We start from the raw sequence: 19,580 nt of genomic DNA, 5'->3' as shown, positions 1-19,580 counted from the left end.
AAACCTCCGGCAGCGGATCTGACTCCCTCCCGCTGCCACAGGGCCCCTCCTGAAGTGGATCACCTAAGGAGAAGCGAGCTAAGCCTGCCCCTCCCGCCCCCGTGCACCTTGCCTACCCACCCCAGCTAATACGCCAGCTCCCCAGCACCACAAGCCTGGCAGTGTGCAAGTAGACCAGACGGGCCACACCACCCCACAGTGAATCCCGCCCCTAGGAGAGGGGAAGAGAAGGCACACACCAGTCTGACTGTGGCCCCAGCGGTGGGCTGGGGGCAGACATCAGGTCGGACTGTGGCCCCGCCCACCAACTCCAGTTATACACCACAGCACGGGGGAAGTGCCCTGCGGGTCCTCACCACTCCAGGGACTGTCCAAAATGACCAAACGGAAGAATTCCCCTCAGAAGAATCTCCAGGAAATAACAACAGCTAATGAACTGATCAAAAAGGATTTAAATAATATAACAGAAAGTGAATTTAGAATAATAGTCATAAAATTAATCGCTGGGCTTGAAAACAGTATACAGGACAGCAGAGAATCTCTTGCCACAGAGATCAAGGGACTAAGGAACAGTCACGAGGAGCTGAAAAACGCTTTAAATGAAATGCAAAACAAAATGGAAACCACGACGGCTCGGATTGAAGAGGCAGAGGAGAGAATAGGTGAACTAGAAGATAAAGTTATGGAGAAAGAGGAAGCTGAAAGAAAGAGAGATAAAAAAATCCAGGAGTATGAGGGGAAAATTAGAGAACTAAGTGATACACTAAAAAGAAATAATATACGCATAATTGGTATTCCAGAGGAGGAAGAGAGAGGGAAAGGTGCTGAAGGGGTACTTGAAGAAATTATAGCTGAGAACTTCCCTGAACTGGGGAAGGAAAAAGGCATTGAAATCCAAGAGGCACAGAGAACTCCCTTCAGACGTAACTTGAATCGATCTTCTGCACGACATATCATAGTGAAACTGGCAAAATACAAGGATAAAGAGAAAATTCTGAAAGCAGCAAGGGATAAACATGCCCTCACATATAAAGGGAGACCTATAAGACTCGTGACTGATCTCTCCTTTGAAACTTGGCAGGCCAGAAAGGCTTGGCACGATATCTTCAGTGTGCTAAACAGAAAAAATATGCAGCCGAGAATCCTTTATCCAGCAAGTCTGTCATTTAGAATAGAAGGAGAGATAAAGGTCTTCCCAAACAAACAAAAACTGAAGGAATTTGTCACCACGAAACCAGCCCTACAAGAGATCCTAAGGGGGATCCTGTGAGACAAAGTACCAGAGACATCACTACAAGCATAAAACATACAGACATCACAATGACTCTAAACCCGTATCTTTCTATAATAACACTGAATGTAAATGGATTAAATGCGCCAACCAAAAGACATAGGGTATCAGAATGGATAAAAAAACAAGACCCATCTATTTGCTGTCTACAAGAGACTCATTTGAGATCTGAGGACACCTTTAGATTGAGAGTGAGGGGATGGAGAACTATTTATCATGCTACTGGAAGCCAAAAGAAAGCTGGAGTAGCCATACTTATATCAGACAAACTAGACTTTAAATTAAAGGCTGTAACAAGAGATGAAGAAGGGCATTATATAATAATTACAGGGTCTATCCATCAGGAAGAGCTAACAATTATAAATGTCTATGCGCCAAATACCGGAGCCCCCAGATATATAAAACAGTTACTCATAAACATAAGCAACCTTATTGATAAGAATGTGGTCATTGCAGGGGACTTTAACACACCACTTACAGAAATGGATAGATCATCTAGACACACAGTCAATAAAGAAACAAGGGCCCTGAATGATACATTGGATCAGATGGACTTGACAGATATATTTAGAACTCTGCATCCCAAAGCAACAGAATATACTTTCTTCTCGAGTGCACATGGAACATTCTCCAAGATAGATCATATACTGGGTCACAAAACAGCCCTTCATAAGTTTACAAGAATTGAAATTATACCATGCATACTTTCAGACCACAATGCTATGAAGCTTGAAATCAACCACAGGAAAAAGTCTGGAAAACCTCCAAAAGCATGGAGGTTAAAGAACACCCTACTCACGAATGAGTGGGTCAACCAGGCAATTAGAGAAGAAATTAAAAAATATATGGAAACAAACGAAAATGAAAATACAACAATCCAAACGCTTTGGGACGCAGCGAAGGCAGTCCTGAGAGGAAAATACATTGCAATCCAGGCCTATCTCAAGAAACAAGAAAAATCCCAAATACAAAATCTAACAGCACACCTAAAGGAAATAGAGGCAGAACAGCAAAGGCAGCCTAAACCCAGCAGAAGAAGAGAAATCATAAAGATCAGAGCAGAAATAAACAATATAGAATCTAAAAAAACTGTAGAGCAGATCAACGAAACCAAGAGTTGGTTTTTTGAAAAAATAAACAAAATTGACAAACCTCTAGCCAGGCTTCTCAAAAAGAAAAGGGAGATGACCCAAATAGATAAAATCATGAATGAAAATGGAATTATTACAACCAATCCCTCAGAGATACAAACAATTATCAGGGAATACTATGAAAAATTATATGCCAACAAATTGGACAACCTGGAAGAAATGGACAAATTCCTAAACACCCACACTCTTCCAAAACTCAATCAGGAGGAAATAGAAAGCTTGAACAGACCCATAACCAGCGAAGAAATTGAATCGGTTATCAAAAATCTCCCAACAAATAAGAGTCCAGGACCAGATGGCTTCCCAGGGGAGTTCTACCAGACGTTTAAAGCAGAGATAATACCTATCCTTCTCAAGCTATTCCAAGAAAGAGAGGGAAGGAAAACTTCCAGACTCATTCTATGAAGCCAGTATTACTTTGATTCCTAAACCAGAGACCCAGTAAAAAAAGAGAACTACAGGCCAATATCTCTGATGAATATGGATGCAAAAATTCTCAATAAGATACTAGCAAATCGAATTCAACAGCATATAAAAAGAATTATTCACCATGATCAAGTGGGATTCATTCCTGGGATGCAGGGCTGGTTCAACATTCGCAAATCGATCAACGTGATACATCACATTAACAAAAAAAAAGAAAAGAACCATATGATCCTGTCAATCGATGCAGAAAAGGCCTTTGACAAAATCCAGCACCCTTTCTTAATAAAAACCCTTGAGAAAGTCGGGATAGAAGGAACATACTTAAAGATCATAAAAGCCATTTATGAAAAGCCCACAGCTAACATCATCCTCAATGGGGAAAAACTGAGAGCTTTTTCCCTGAGATCAGGAACACGACAGGGATGCCCACTCTCACCGCTGCTGTTTAATATAGTGCTGGAAGTTCTAGCATCAGCAATCAGACAACAAAAGGAAATCAAAGGCATCCAAATTGGCAAAGATGAAGTCAAGCTTTCGCTTTTTGCAGATGACATGATATTATACATGGAAAATCCGATAGACTCCACCAAAAGTCTGCTAGAACTGATACATGAATTCAGCAAAGTTGCCGGATACAAAATCAATGTACAGAAATCAGTTGCATTCTTATACACTAACAATGAAGCAACAGAAAGACAAATAAAGAAACTGATCCCATTCACAATTGCACCAAGAAGCATAAAATACCTAGGAATAAATCTAACCAAAGATGTAAAAGATCTGTATGCTGAAAACTATAGAAAGCTTATGCAGGTAATTGAAGAAGATATAAAGAAATGGAAAGACATTCCCTGCTCATGGATTGGAAGAATAAATATTGTCAAAATGTCAATACTACCCAAAGCTATCTACACATTCAATGCAATCCCAATCAAAATTGCACCAGCATTCTTCTCGAAACTAGAACAAGCAATCCTAAAATTCATATGGAACCACAAAAGGCCCCGAATAGCCAAAGTAATTTTGAAGAAGAAGACCAAAGCAGGAGGCATCACAATCCCAGACTTTAGCCTCTACTACAAAGCTGTCATCATCAAGACAGCATGGTATTGGCATAAAAACAGACACATAGACCAATGGAATCGAATAGAAACCCCAGAACTAGACCCACAAACGTATGGCCAACTCATTTTTGACAAAGCAGGAAAGAACATCCAATGGAAAAAAGACAGTCTCTTTAACAAATGGTGCTGGGAGAACTGGACAGCAACATGCAGAAGGTTGAAACTAGACCACTGTCTCACACCATTCACAAAAATAAACTCAAAATGGATAAAGGACCTGAATGTGAGACAGGAAACCATCAAAACCTTAGAGGAGAAAGCAGGAAAAGACCTCTCTGACCTCAGCCGTAGCAATCTCTTACTCGGCACATCCCCAAAGGCAAGGGAATTAAAAGCAAAAGTGAATTACTGGGACCTTATGAAGATAAAAAGCTTCTGCACAGCAAAGGAAACAACCAACAAAACTAAAAGGCAACCAACGGAATGGGAAAAGATATTTGCAAATGACACATCGGACAAAGGGCTAGTATCCAAAATCTATAAAGAGCTCATCAAACTCCACACCCGAAAAACAAATAACCCAGTGAAGAAATGGGCAGAAAACATGAATAGACACTTCTCTAAAGAAGACATCCGGATGGCCAACAGGCACATGAAAAGATGTTCAACGTCGCTCCTCATCAGGGAAATACAAATCAAAACCACACTCAGATACCACCTCACGCCAGTCAGAGTGGCCAAAATGAAGAAATCAGGAGACTATAGATGCTGGAGAGGATGTGGAGAGACGGGAACCCTCTTGCACTGTTGGTGGGAATGCAAATTGGTGCAGCCGCTCTGGAAAGCAGTGTGGAGGTTCCTCAAAAAATTAAAAATAGACCTACCCTATGACCCAGCAATAGCACTGCTAGGAATTTATCCAAGGGATACAGGAGTACTGATGCATAGGGGCACTTGTACCCCAATGTTTATAGCAGCACTCTCAACAATCGCCAAATTATGGAAAGAGCCTAAATGTCCATCAACTGATGAATGGATAAAGAAATTGTGGTTTATATACACAATGGAATACTACGTGGCAATGAGAAAGAATGAAATATGGCCTTTTGTAGCAACGTGGATGGAACTGGAGAGTGTGATGCTAAGTGAAATAAGCCATACAGAGAAAGACAGATACCATATGGTTTCACTCTTATGTGGATCCTGAGAAACGTAACAGAAACCCATGGGGGAGGGGAAGGGAAAAAAAAAAAAAAGAGGTTAGAGTGGGAGAGAGCCAAAGCATAAGAGACTGTTAAAAACTGAGAACAAACTGAGGGTTGATGGGGGGTGGGAGGGAGGGGAGGGTGGGTGATGGGTATTGAGGAGGGCACCTTTTGGGATGAGCACTGGGTGTTGTATGGAAACCAATTTGACAGTAAATTTCATATATTAAAAAATAAAAAAATAATAAATAAAAAAAAATAATAAATAAAAAAAAAAAAAGAAACAAAGCATAAACAATGGTAAAACTTTTTAAAAATTTTTTTTTTTTCAACGTTTATTTTATTTTTTGGGACAGAGAGAGACAGAGCATGAACGGGGGAGGGACAGAGAGAGAGGGAGACACAGAATCGGAAACAGGCTCCAGGCTCTGAGCCATCAGCCCAGAGCCTGACGCGGGGCTCGAACTCACGGACCGTGAGATCGTGACCTGGCTGAAGTCGGACGCTTAACCGACTGCGCCACCCAGGCGCCCCGGTAAAACTTTTTTAATGCTGTGCAGTCTGATGAATTCACCTCCAACATTTAGCACTTGCATTAATTACAGTGATGTTTTGAAATGGTGCTTCCTCTAGGAGCCTAACTGAAATTTGGAATTATATGTATAAATCAAATTGAAACTTTTCCCTATACTTTATTGCAGAGGAGGGGAGAAAGTACAAAATGAACTTGAGTTAGCATGTTAGATGTATTATTCTATTTCTAATTAAATTTGAGTTTGATTTTTGAAGCACTAAACCACTTAAAGACAGAACACATAAGATATCTTCCCCTTCTAACCCTCCCCCCTTTTAAAGATATTTTATCTTCTACAGTTAATGGAGTGTAGCTAAATTGTTTTCTCAGCTGATCCAACTTTCTAGATCAAAGACTTTTTCCACTCTGTCTTTAACATTTCTCATTGCTTTGGCTTTGAATTAGTTACCCTGAATAACTGGAAGTAAGTGTAAAAAAGTTTAAAAGTCACCTGTAAGCATACATACATTTGGTTGTGAGGCATGTGCAGAAACAAACATATTAAGACATTAGAAAACAACCTCTGTTTGGGATTCAGAAAATCTTAAATGCATTAAATGTTGAACACATTTTCTATTCTTTAGGACTGGGCTGTAGTGGTACTGTGTCTGAGTTATTTGAATAAATTGAAGAAAAGGAATATTGAGGTTATAGATTAATTTGCCCATTTTAATTAGTATTTAAAATCAGTAGCTTTTTTTTTTTAAGACATAGGTACATATTAATTTAGGAGTGAACTGTGTATTGTACTTGAGCTTATATTCTTTTGCCACTTTACAACTCCATTCTTTCTGCTCGTGATAGAAGTAAGAAAGAAATAGGTAACGACACATCATGTGTTAGATCAGACTAATAGTTTTCTTTTTATTGCTGGTATGAGATCTAATTTAAGAACTGTTATTAAAAGACATATTTATAGTGAAATGATATGATGTCTTGGATCTGCTTCAAAATAGTCTGGGGCTAGGGGAATGAAATGGGTTATAAGAGTAGATGAAACAAGATTGACCATGATTTGGAATTGCTGAAGCTGGATGATGATTATACTATTCTATTTCTGTATATAGTTGAGGATTTTCTATTAATTTTTTAAGTATTAACTTAAAAACTAAAACAGTCATTTTACCAGGAAGAAAGGGTTTATTTGGGAATAGCAGAGACTTGAAGTTTGGGACATGCAAGCTATAGTGAAGTTCTAGGCAAGTCCAACAAACAGAGGAGAGGAAGAGAAGGCTGTTTTATGGAGGAGGAGGAAGTTGGGAGGGGTTTTGAATGAAAGTCCACTGGAGAAAAGTAAAATTCAGGTGGTGATAGTTTCTCATTGGCTGACTTATAGTTGATTTCTTGTAGAAGATTCTATGTGCATTTTTTCCTGTTGGGACCTGTAATTGAGTATTCTTTCCTGTTGATTCTTCTATTGGGGTCTGTAATTGACGCACAATGGTGGGGCTCCTCCTCCTAGCCTCCTATTCCACTTTAGTGAGGTTTCCCTTTATTAATTTTCGCAAAAGCAACTCAATCATACACACAGTTTTAAGCCTGAATTTAATTATGAATGGTGCTTGCTCCTTTTTGTCTAAATAATACTCAAAATATTGTATTAGCATTAAATACTTTTGAATTCAGCACAGGTGAAACCAACACAAATACTTGCTTGCATTATCATCATTATGTAACCAATTATGTAAAAATTATTATCTTCATTGTTTTAGCTGACTCAGCAAGGCAACTTTTGTCATGCAGTTAGTGACTACTAACCAGATAGGAACTGATGTCATATATGTTTTACCACCATAGTGGGTTGTGTTTACTAACGAGTTCTTATTGGTGATCTTCAGTGGTGTATTTTGTAGGTAGAGGTGACTACAGGAGAGAGACAGACCCATAGAATTTTAGAGATGGAGAGATTGTTAGAGATTAGTATCCAGTGCTAATTTATTGGGTAGTCAAGCCTACAATAGTCTGGACCAATAAAGTGCCAGGCCAGATCTAAAGCAGCAACCAAAGGAAACTAAGTAAGACTGGAAGTAGGAAGACACCTTGTAGTGGATGCTTCTAGCTTTTCACTCACCTCATGGTATTTGCTCATCAGCTTGACTATTCTGTATCTCTGTATAGAATGCAAAGTTTCCATTGCTAAAATATTATGATGTACCTTAAGTTAATATACCTAAAGTCAGATTTGCTTAAATCCAGTTTTGTGAAACTTAGGGAACATTTGTAATATAAAGGCTAAAGAGCCTCCATAGGTTGCTAGTTTTCAAAGCCAGAGTTTGGAATATTAGGCTACTTTTTATACCATGATTATCATACCCATGTGACTGCTCTTTTTTAACAGTTGTATATTCCCTGGAGGTCCATGCCTCCAAGACTTAAATAATTTAGTGGCATCATGGACTATACCATTTTCATTTTACTCTAATTTTCCATGTCACAGGGCCCTGGCAAGGAACAAAAATCTGGGGAAGGGTCATGCCACACTGAAACCAGACTTGGAAGAGAGGATCTGTACTTCAGGCAGTGTGGGTCACTGACTAGCCTGTGGATTGGCTACTATAGGCTAAGTGTGCACATCTTATGCAGTCAATTGAAGTTGAAATTAAAATGAATGTGATACAAAATTTGCCTAAGGACACAAAACGGATACCTGGGATACCAGCTTATCTGTGTCCCCCTCTCTGAGAATTGTCCCTAAAACTACCTGCATTCTTTCTCTGGTTACAGTATATGGCTAAACAAGGGATGGATTCCTGATCCAAACTGGGCAAATCTCGTTGGTTCAGGAGTACTAGACTGTAAAGATCATGTAGCTTATGGGGCACCTGGGTGGCTCAGTTGGTTAAGTGGCCTGACTCTTCGTTTTGGCTCAGGTCATGATCTTACGGTTGTGACTTTGAACCTCGCATCAGGCTCTGCGCTGATGTGTAGCCTGCTTGGAGTTCTCTCTCCCTTTTTCTCTGTTCCTCCTGCTGTCTCTCTCAGAATAAATAAACTTAAAAACAAAACAAAACAAAACATACAATTTGCAAGGATGAGCACACTGAAGGTAGCCAGTCATGTATTATCTACTGTGTACCAGGCATTGTTCTAAACATTAGGAAGATAGCAATGAACAAAGCACTGGAAATACTGTAGTGGACAGAGACAAAAGTCTTGCCAAATAGAGCTTGCATTCTAGAGAGTCACGTGTGAGGGGTGCAGAGGAAGAAGCTGGTCTGCACAGAGGGACAGATAGAAGTCATGCAACCTGCAGCAGATTTGATCTCAATTCTTCACCTCTGTGTATCCATTCTCATGCCATGGCTTCTTAGTGGATAGTAGATTCTTCCCTGTTCCTTGACTTTGAACTTGGCCAAGTCATTTTGCTTTGGCCAACAGAATGTTAATGGAGCTGGTGTAAGCAGAGTACATGTACCATTCTTTTTCTAAGGCTTAATAATACTCCTTTGTATGCGTATACCTCATTTTTTTAATCTTTTTGTTTGTCAGTGGACATTTAGGTTTGACCTGTGCCTTGGCTTTGTGAACATGGGAGTGCAAATATCTCTTTGAGATCCTGATTTCAATTCTTTTGGATATATACTCACAAGTAAGATTGCTGGATCAATGGTAGTTTTATTTTTTATTTTGTTGAGGAACCTCCATAATATTTCCATAGTGGCTACACCAGATTACATTCACAGTAACACTATACAAGTGTTCCCTTTTCTACACATCTTCACCAATACTTGTTATCTTTGTTTATTTGTTTGTTTTAGTAATAGCCATCCTATAACTGGTGTAAGGTGATATCTCATTTTGGTTTTGGCTTGGATTTCTCTAATGATTAGTGACAATGACCTTTTCATATACCTGTTGGCCATTTGTATATCTTTGGAGAAATGTCTGTTCCTTGTCGAATTTTTTACTCAGGTTATTTGGGTTTTTGCTGTTGAGTTGAGGGAGTTCCCTATATATTTGGATATTAACTCTTTATCAGATACAAGGTTTGGTAGTAATTTCTCCTGTTCCAGAGGTTGCCTTCTCATTTTTTTGTTTCCTTTGTTGTGCAGAAGCTTGTAGTTTGCTGTAGTCCTGCTTACCTAGTTTTGCTTCTGTTGCCTGTGCTCTTGGTGTCTTTTTAAAAAATGATGGCTGATGTCAAGAAGCTTCTCCCCTCTTCTTGAGTTTTACCATTTGGGGTCTTACATTTATGTCTTTATCCATTTTGAGTTAATTTTTATGTATGGTATAAGATAAAGGTTCAATTTCCCTCCTTTTTGTGGGTATCCAGTTTTCCCAACACCGCTTGTTGAAGAGACTATCCTTTTCCCATGGTGTATTCTTGGCATCATTGTTGAAGACCAGTTGATTGTGTATGTGTCGGTTTATTTCTGGGTTCTCTATTTGGTTTCATTGGTATATGTGTTTTAAAACAATCCTATTTGTAATAGCATCAAAAAAAACCACTTAGGAATAAGCTTACTCAAGGAGATGAAAGACTTAAACATTGAAAACTATAAAACTCTGACCAAAAAAATTAGGCAGACACAAGTAAGTGGAAAGACATCCCATGACCATGAATTGGAAGAATTAATATTACTAAAAATACTCATACTTCCCAAGTAATCTATAGATTCAGTGCAATTCCTATCAAAATCCTAATGGCATATTTTACAGAGATTAAAAAAAAAATCCCTCAAATTCAAATGGAACTATAAAAGACTCCAAATAGCCAAAGCAATTTTGAGGTAAAGGAACAAAACTGAAGGTATCACACTTCATGATTTCAAAATATATTACGATGGGGCGCCTGGGTGGCGCAGTCGGTTAAGCGTCCGACTTCAGCCAGGTCACGATCTCGCGGTCAGTGAGTTCGAGCCCCGCGTCGGGCTCTGGGCTGACGGCTCAGAGCCTGCAGCCTGTTTCCGATTCTGTGTCTCCCTCTCTCTCTGCCCCTTCCCCCGTTCATGCTCTGTCTCTCTCTCTCCCAAAAATAAAATAAATAAAAAAAAAAACGTTGAAAAAAAAATATTACGATATTACCAAGCTTTTTAGGGTTTCATGAGTAAGATTCAGAAAGTCTCAAGCATCTGAAAATTCTCCAACTACATTTATTTTTCACTAGAGATAAATTAAGTGAAGGCATACCATACTTGATACTTCACTGCAGATACGATTTGTACTAGAACATGAAGAGCTCTTTGGCTGCCGCCTGCTATATATACCTTTTGCTGCCTCTGAATACCTTTCTTTGTGAAATGATTTTAAATTTACCTTGGAAATACCAGTTTCCTGTGTTCTACTGCTAAGGGTACGGTATATATGTATAAAAACTTTTCACTAGCACACCTCTTTCATTACATATTGAGCTTGTATCAATATTGGGCTTGTTTACCTGCAGGCTGTTGAGAAGTTGAAGTCCTAACCAGACCATCTGCCAAACCCTGCCCATTGGAAATGTTTTTCCCTATTACTGTAATGAAATCACTAAAATCATTTCCTGTTCTTGGTCCTTGTTTAGATCTTCTATCTATTGTCAATAAGAGGATATTAAAGTACTCAGGAAAGTCCACATATCCTTTTCATCCTGGTCAACGGTGTAGCACATGGCTTTGTGTTTTAGTGCTGGAAATAATAAATAATGAAGTCAAGCCTATTGTAATAAAAAAGGGCTGCTTATTAAACTCTTTCTCCAGCTGGTTTTCCTTTGACATCATGGGATCTGTTTATAATGACTTTTATGGGCTTTCCCCCTTACTGTTCAGGGCTTACGTGATTACATGAGAAATTGAAATGTTTTGGGAACACTCCCTTTATACAACTGAGTTTCCTGCTCAATCAGTCCTATTGTGCATGCAGATTACAACAATGGGATTGTGGGAAGAGAGGATGAAGAGAATTTTTATATTCTCCTGGAGAGTTTTATTTCCTGAAGTGTGGGCTTGCTTCTAGGAAGGAGTATACATTGAAATCATGGTGGGTGGGTGCATGGGGATTATGTATTTATTATAGTCCACAATTCAAGAAAATGCATGTACATCGATGGCATTATTATAAGTTACTCAGTCAATGTACGATCACATAGTTTTGAGTGATGTCTATTGACCCCATGCCATTTGAGGAATTCGGCATCTCTGGAAATTCACTCTTCCTTTGGGACTATATTTGGAAGGCTGGTGGCATTTGTAAATCCATGAGTATGCTTTCTTGAAAGTGCAACTGGCGTTGGACTTTTCCTTCCTGTACCCTAGAGGAAGCATTCATTTGGCCAACACTAAGTACTTCTTGGAGAAACCGAAATCCTTTAATTCCTCCATCACAGAGAAGTCTGTACTCTGTTATCGTTGGGAGAAAAAAAATCTGATATTGTGGACTCTGGACAAGGTCCCTAAATTGAATTCCCTAATTTTTTTAAATGTTATTTTTAGGTTTGCATGAACCAGGTAATGTCCCGTTTGTTCCAAATCAGTTCTAGAAGTTACTTCGTTTTTTATGATTTTAGTATTCAATATTTAAAGTGATTTGGAGACTTCTTGGTCCAGATCAGCCTTCTGCTTGTTGCCCACTGCAAGTGATATATGAGTGGTCTTCAAAGACCCAGATTGCACATTTTCAGATGAGCCTTGAGTAATCTGAAAATCTTAGAATTTTCTTCATTCATTCTGTTTGGATATATGTTTTTTAATATAATTTATTGTCAAATTGGCTTACATACACCACCTAGTGCTCATCCCAACAAGTGCTCTCCTCAATGCCCATCACCCACTTTCCTTCTCCCCAACCCTCCCCATCCACCCTGTTTGTTCTCTGTATTTTAAGAGTCTCTTGTGGTTTGCCTCCCTCCCTTTCTGTTTGTAACTCTGTCCCTTTCCCTTCCCCCATGGTCTTCTGTTAAGTTTCTCAAGATCCACATATGAGTGAAAACATATATCTGTCCTTCTCTGACTGACTGACTTCACTCAGCATAATCCCTTCCAGTATGTCTTAATGTGGGTTGCTATTTCTTTAGAACAACTGTATGAAAACACAATTTTTCATAACAATTCACAAAGCATTTTCAAGGATTATTTTATGTTTGAGGAAGTGGTCACAGGTTGTACCCTGAACTCTTGGCCCCTAGGGGAAACCAGGAGGATCATGCTGCAGAAGCCCTTTGGAGGAACGTGCCGATTGCTCCGTAACCAAGAGTTGACTCTCCTTTGATGGAGAAATTAATAGTTTCCATAATCATATCATCCTGGTTGCTCTGTGCCCAGAGTTTACTCAGACCTGAAAGAAATGGAAATTAATTGAAAAAGAAAAAAAAATTGTTCCTCCAAAGCCTCTCATCTGGAGAAGGGATGAGAAAGAGATTCAAGAGTGTGTTGCCAGTGGGAACCAACATGTTTGTTCTCTTTTGCAACTCTGGATGTAAAGGTCCAGAAGAAAGCATTTGGACGGGGGAGGAGATAGGCATGGGAAATGGGGCACAGCTTTGCATAAATAATTCCAAACAGAGGAGAAACATTTGGTAGTGGACCAAACATATACATGGAGAGTTGTCCTATAAAGCTGTGAGCATCTGCTGCTGGAAGTAAGTGCAGAAGGAGCAGAAAAGGGGATTTGTAGCTCATGTGATTGTCATCAGACGAATTGGTCTACTTCTGTTCCAGAGGGGCTTATTTGCCATATCCTGGAGTTTGAAAAATACTCTTTGGTTAACATCTATTTTTTTCTGGCTCTGAAGTTTGAGCTCAATTCTTTTTTAGCTCCCTTCATCACTCTAACCAGTTCTCTCACCCTGTATACCAGTGCTGATTTCTATAATGTTGCTGTTAAGCCTTGGAGTTATTTCAGTGGCAGAGAATTTGGTTCTCCATGGGAGCATTGGGACATTAATAGAACACAGGTCTCTTGTCATGTCTTCAATCTGAAGTGAACTTCCAATAGGTGCTCAGTAAGTGCTTTGTTTAAGTTTATTTAGCCAGTAAGAGAGAAACTGAATTGTAGATGAACACTTCTCAGTTATTCATTCATGCTGCAGTATGTTACGATTTGTTGAACTTGACATGTGTTAAGCTCTGTTTGGTTTGTGGGACTAAGAAGATGACAATTCAAAATAGGAAGAAAATGGGAGCTAGTTAATAGGTATTCATTCCATCAGCTTCTGTAAGTCAAGGCCCATGTCACTTCCCCTGAAGTGATGTACTTTTGTTACTAGACAGAGAACCAGTTCCAAACTCAAGTTCAGCTGTTTGCATTGCATTTTGGGAGGAATCCATAGGGACCACCTAATATATATGCCATGAAGCATCTTTATCTTGGAGTAAACCCAGAGTGTCTTTGAAAGCTGACACATTTAAAGGAAAAGAAATTGGAGAATTCCAAATCTAGTTTATAACCAGTCTCCAATGTAAAACAGGAGAAACTACCTAACTAGTGTTCATTTATATATTCAGCAAGTAGATATTCCCAGATACATGTCAGACACAGGGCCAAGTGCTGGGGATACAGTGCTTGGAATATGGCAATTGTTTCACAAATGTTAGTTACCTAAATGAATGAAAGCTATACTCCCTATCCAGAGACAGAAATACCTGAAGCCAATAAAGCTTAGCCTTTAAGCAGTGTTTCCCAAAGTTTGATGCACATAGGAATCACCTAAGATCTTTAAAACATACTGATAACTGGCTCTCATCCCCAAATATTCTGATTTAATTGATGTGGGATACAAACTTGGCATCAGGATTTTAAAGCTTCCCAAGAGGTTCTAATGTACAACAAAGTTTGGAAACTACTACGTTAAAGGCCTCAGACTTGCTAAAGCCCCTGGGAGGTGCTTACAATTTCAAATGTGAAATTTTGTATTCTTTTTTCTTATCTTTAGTATTTTTATATTTTAAAAATTATTTTGTTAAGGTTTATTCATTTTTCAGAAACAGAGACAGAGCGTGAGTAGTGGCAGAAAGAGAGGGAGACACAGAATCTGAAGCAGGCTCTAGGCTCTGAGCTGTCAGTACAGAGCCTGACACGGGGCTTGAACTCACAGACCGTGAGATCATGACCTGAGCTGAAGTTGGACACTTAACCAGCTGAGTCACCCAGGCCCCCCTACTTTAAAAACAATTTTTTAAAGTTTATTTATTTTGAGGAGAGAGAGAGCACGCATGAATGGGGAGAGTAAGAGAGGGAGAACGAGATTCCCAAGCAGGCTCTGCACTGTCAACACAGAGCCTGACATGGGGCTCAAACTCACAAACCGTGAGATCATGACTTGAGCTGAAACAGTAAGAGTTGGCCGCTTACCCAACTGAGCCACCCAGGTACCCTGAAATTTTGTATTCTTTTTCTTGAGCAGGTTTTCCGAACTGAATAAGTTTCAGGTGGCACAAAACCTGGATCTGACCCTCTCTATCCTTGAGGTGGTCATAGTCCAGTCAGTGGGTTACTTAGCCAGCATGAACTTTTCAGAGATAGAAGTTGCCTGAAAGATGCAGATTAACAGTCCTCTTATGGCTATCACCACGTGAAAGCTAAACTATTGTAAGCAATACATTCCACTTTTTGTGGGCTTGTTCCTCTTGGGTTTTTTGGTCCATCACCTTGGCGGTGATTTGCAGCGCTTTCAGAAGGAACTCCATTTCGGAGCAGAAGAACTGATTGCTACAAGTGGCAGGGCTCCATGGGTTTTTGGATTTTGCATTATGATTGGATTTCATGGTTAGCGCAAGGTTTATAGCATTTCTGGCACCAGTCCTTTGCAAGAGAACACACTGGTCCTTTTCTGTGTCCCGGAGCTCTGTACCTCACCATCCCCCCTATCTTTCCTGGGGGAGTTGCCTGGTGATTCTTATGAGGCTGATTTAAAGCTCTACAAAATTTAGTCAGTGATTTTATTACAGAGACAATAACCATTTCTGCTGTATATGTGGGCCAGTTGGCAAACAGAATGGCCACATGTGGAATTTCCGCTTCTTTGCCTTTGGCCAGGTGAATACCCAGGAGTGTTGTTTCCTGGACTTTTCAATGGGATGAGTATGAACACAGCCTGAAGAGGAAAGAATGGAGCAGCTCACTACGCAGGAGTGTTTTGAAGTGGCTCTGAACTTGCTAAGTGGGCGTGTGAGGTGATTTATCCATATCTACAAAGTACAAAGGCTACTCCTGGGTTCTTTGAGGCTTCTTTTACCTGGCCATGTTTTGTTGTGAGTCCTGTTGGCCCCTTAAGTGTATCGAACACCTACTTAGCAGGTCATTTCCAGGTTATTTACACATCTAATTGTGAGTGGCTTTGTTACCCTCCAAGGAAAATATTACATAATACATACGCCAGAGTCCCCAGTGATGACTAAAGGCAGATTAATTGCCTGGTTGCTTCTCTTTGTAAGGAAAGAGTAGGGCTTTCTAAAATTAATTTCTGTCACAATGGAGCCTGTAAAGTCTTCTAATATCTGACCCTTAAGAAAAGGTGCCTCCCACTAACCTCTTCCAGTGTAGAGTCCTGGGGTATTAATACCATGTAAGTAGGATTTCCCCAAAGATGAAAGGATGTGTCCATTTGGAACTCCAGGAGTGGCATTCCTTTTTTTCTCCATATGGTGTTTTATTCTTGACTTTTCCAGATGGTCACATTTAGATTCTTACAGAATCTTCCTGATTATTGTAAAACCTTGGCCACACTACCATGAGCTCAGTTAGAAATACAAAGGAGAAAGAGGCTAATCGCATTTGGTTATTTTCCCTGCTGTAAACTCAGTGATACCATTTCATCAAAGCTTCATTAATTAGACAAACATTCCTGGCTTTGCTTTTTGCAGCCCCAACAAATGCTGTTTGACTTGTAGGAGAAATGACTGGTTGCACTGAATGAGAAGGGTGATAATGCCTCTGAGCAGTGCAAAGCAAACATTAAGACAGCAGACACTGGGGAAACCAAATGCACCTGAGCAGCAGGGCCCATTTCTCCAAACACCATTGTTTCCTCATGCTGTAAGACAGCCTCCTTCCTCCTTGCAAATAGGAATAACCAGCACTTCCTAATGATTTAGAATGCTCCATATTTCCATTGTTAGTGGCATTTTCTCATAGTTTGCTTTATTAGTGTGAGCAGGAATGCTGTATTGCACACCTCCAAGGGGCAGCATTCACACTGTTTTGTATGAAAGTCATGCCTTCCGGACCTAGAATGTCATTGGCTCTTTTGGGTGGTATTGGGTGCTTCATAATTATCTCTTAATAACAGATGAGGAGGCTTCTGTATGAATTAAAACCCAAAGTCAAAGAAGGCTAAAAACCTGAGGAAAGTAAAAAGTCCTTTGGGTTCCATAGTCCATTTATTGAAATTTTGTGGTATGCTGAGGTGAAATATTCCCTGGGATAAGTGAGGCCTTGGATTTTGGTCCCCCTCTGTCACTCTGAATTTGGGTAAGCTATAATATATAGCAAATGGAAGGCTTTGTTGTGGCCAATACTAATTGGGCTATTGTGCTCAATGTATTTGAAATGACGACAAGCCAACATTTCTTGGAGTAATATGGTGAAACAAAGTTGTTCAAATAAAAAATAGGTTTTCCAATTGTAATTTTTAAAAGTGTAATTGAGAATTCAAGTAGATATGGAATGAAGCTTGCATAAATCTGTGTGTAAACAGACTTGTACCAAGCAGCTCTTCCTGTAAAGCCATTCGGGTGTTATCATAGATGAGTGCTGACTGAAGGTATCATGTGAAGATTACTGTGCTTTTTGGAGGAAGATTTAGTAGATTTGGATCTTGAGGACTCAACTGATTATGTCCTGGCCTGATCTCTCTCCTTCATCCCTTTGCCTCATCAGATTACTTTCCATTTGAGCATGGGTGGAATCCCATATGGCCTGTAACATCTGAGGTGTTGTAGAAACAGCCTCTGATTCATACTCAGATACACACATGAGGCTTTGACCTTTCTGATTAAGGATTACAGACACCATTTTGTTTTATCATCATGTTTCCCATTTCTCTCACATCCACTTGCTCATTTTTGTATTCATTCTTTCTCAACAAATATATATTGAATAATTATTTATTGAGCACCTCTGTAACAGGCGCTGTGCTGGATCCTGGGCTTTAGGGATGAAAAGCACGGTCCTTGCTTTCAAGGAGTTTAATGTAAAAGAAACAAGGAAACAAATAATTGTAATCCATAGAGGAATAAGCTCAGGAAGCATTCCTGCTGCTATTGTAGCTTCTGGAGGATGGTTGCAGTTTGTTTCAGAGATGCCCCTTTAATTAAATGGCACAGTCTGAACTAAACACATATTCATTCATGGGAGTTGAACCCTAGTTTCCTCTTAGAGGTGGTAGCGTGGCAAATAAAACAGCACAGCTGAGCAAGAGAACAGCTAGTTTCAGGTTCTTCTTATGCCATTTACAAGCTGTGTAACTTTGGAAACAGTAACAAAGAACCGTTCTGAGTCTCTGTTACTTTCCTCTCCACCACAGTTTATCCTTCATTTGCTAATTTGCCCAAATCTCAGACTGACTACAGCCTTTCTTTGGTTTACAGCCTACTGTTTGCAGAGAGAAATTTGTCCAGTCGACCAATGATTTTGAGTCCAGCACATCTCTTATTTACCACTCCAGCTACAGGCATAATCTTATTAATACAACAGCCTCATGAGGGAGATAATAATATTTCTATTTTCTGGATGAAGAAAGGTTCAGAATGGTTAAGAAATTTGATCACACAGTAAATAGAGTAATTGGAATTTGAATTGAAATTTCACTGTAAAACCCACTTTCTTACCTAAAAATGCTTCATTTCCTACACCTATAATGCACGAACACCGAACTGTGATCACACAAAATGCTGTATTAGTTTTACTTGTTATTTTCCCGGAAGAGACACATGAAAGGACAAAGACAGCAAGTTTCCAGATTTGGAACACTTTTGGTCACAGGAGTATTCTGAAGGTATGATACCCATGCAGTCTTCCGGAAAATTGTTTTTTCAAGGATTTAAGCAACAGTAACTTATGGGTCAGAACCCTTTTGTTTGATTAAAAAAAAAGGGAGGGATCAACCTTCAGGTGTGGCTGGTTCCAGATACTCAAACAATGTCTTAAGTCCTGCTTTATTTTTCAGTGTGCTCTTCTCCTTGTTGTTATCACTCAGTAAGTCTTCACTGGATGACCTCCATTAGCTACAGGCTTTTATCATTCAAGTGTAAAGATAAAAGAATCTCTCTTCTTCTAAATTATAAACAAGTTCTTGGGCCTGATTCTCATTGGTCCAAACTGGGTCATATGACCATCACGGACCCCACCCCCACCCCCACCCCATTAATCTGGCTAAAGGCTGGCAATCCTCTGATAGGCCAGTGTAGAGCCATGAGACTGCCCTGGGGCTAGGTGGGCAGGATAGAATCAGGTTCACCAAAACCAAGTGGACTGTGAGTGGGAGTCAGGAGGAGTCTCCAGAAGAAACAGCTTCTGTTAACAGAGGAAGAGGGAATAGATGTAAAATATAAGGAACAGCACTATCCTCTATAAGCAATGAACCAATAAGCCAGGAAAATTGTAGTTAGGATCAAATAATCACTGATAATGTGGCATTTGATGCAATTATTAGATGTTAATGTACTAACAATTTGCAAATGAAATTCCAGATGATTTCAACACAGAGTTGAAGCTCAGTAAAGATTTGTTGAATGAATGCATGAGACATTTGGAAGTTTGGGATAGAGTGGGCAGGGGAAAAGAGAAGCAAGAGCCTTCTAAATTCCTTGTCTTGTTAAGGAGAGAGTTGTAGATACTGATTAATCTTGGTGCTGACAGGATTATGTACATTGAAGTGTGTTTATTAAGCATTTAGGGATAATCACTATTAAAATAGGAAAAAGATGTGGAATTTCTAAACCACTGGATTACAAA

Source organism: Neofelis nebulosa, chromosome 10 (assembly GCF_028018385.1).
Source record: "Neofelis nebulosa isolate mNeoNeb1 chromosome 10, mNeoNeb1.pri, whole genome shotgun sequence".
NCBI classification, from domain to species: domain Eukaryota; kingdom Metazoa; phylum Chordata; class Mammalia; order Carnivora; family Felidae; genus Neofelis; species Neofelis nebulosa.
The sequence above is the reverse complement of the archived record's forward strand: the minus strand, read 5'-3'. Positions refer to the sequence as shown.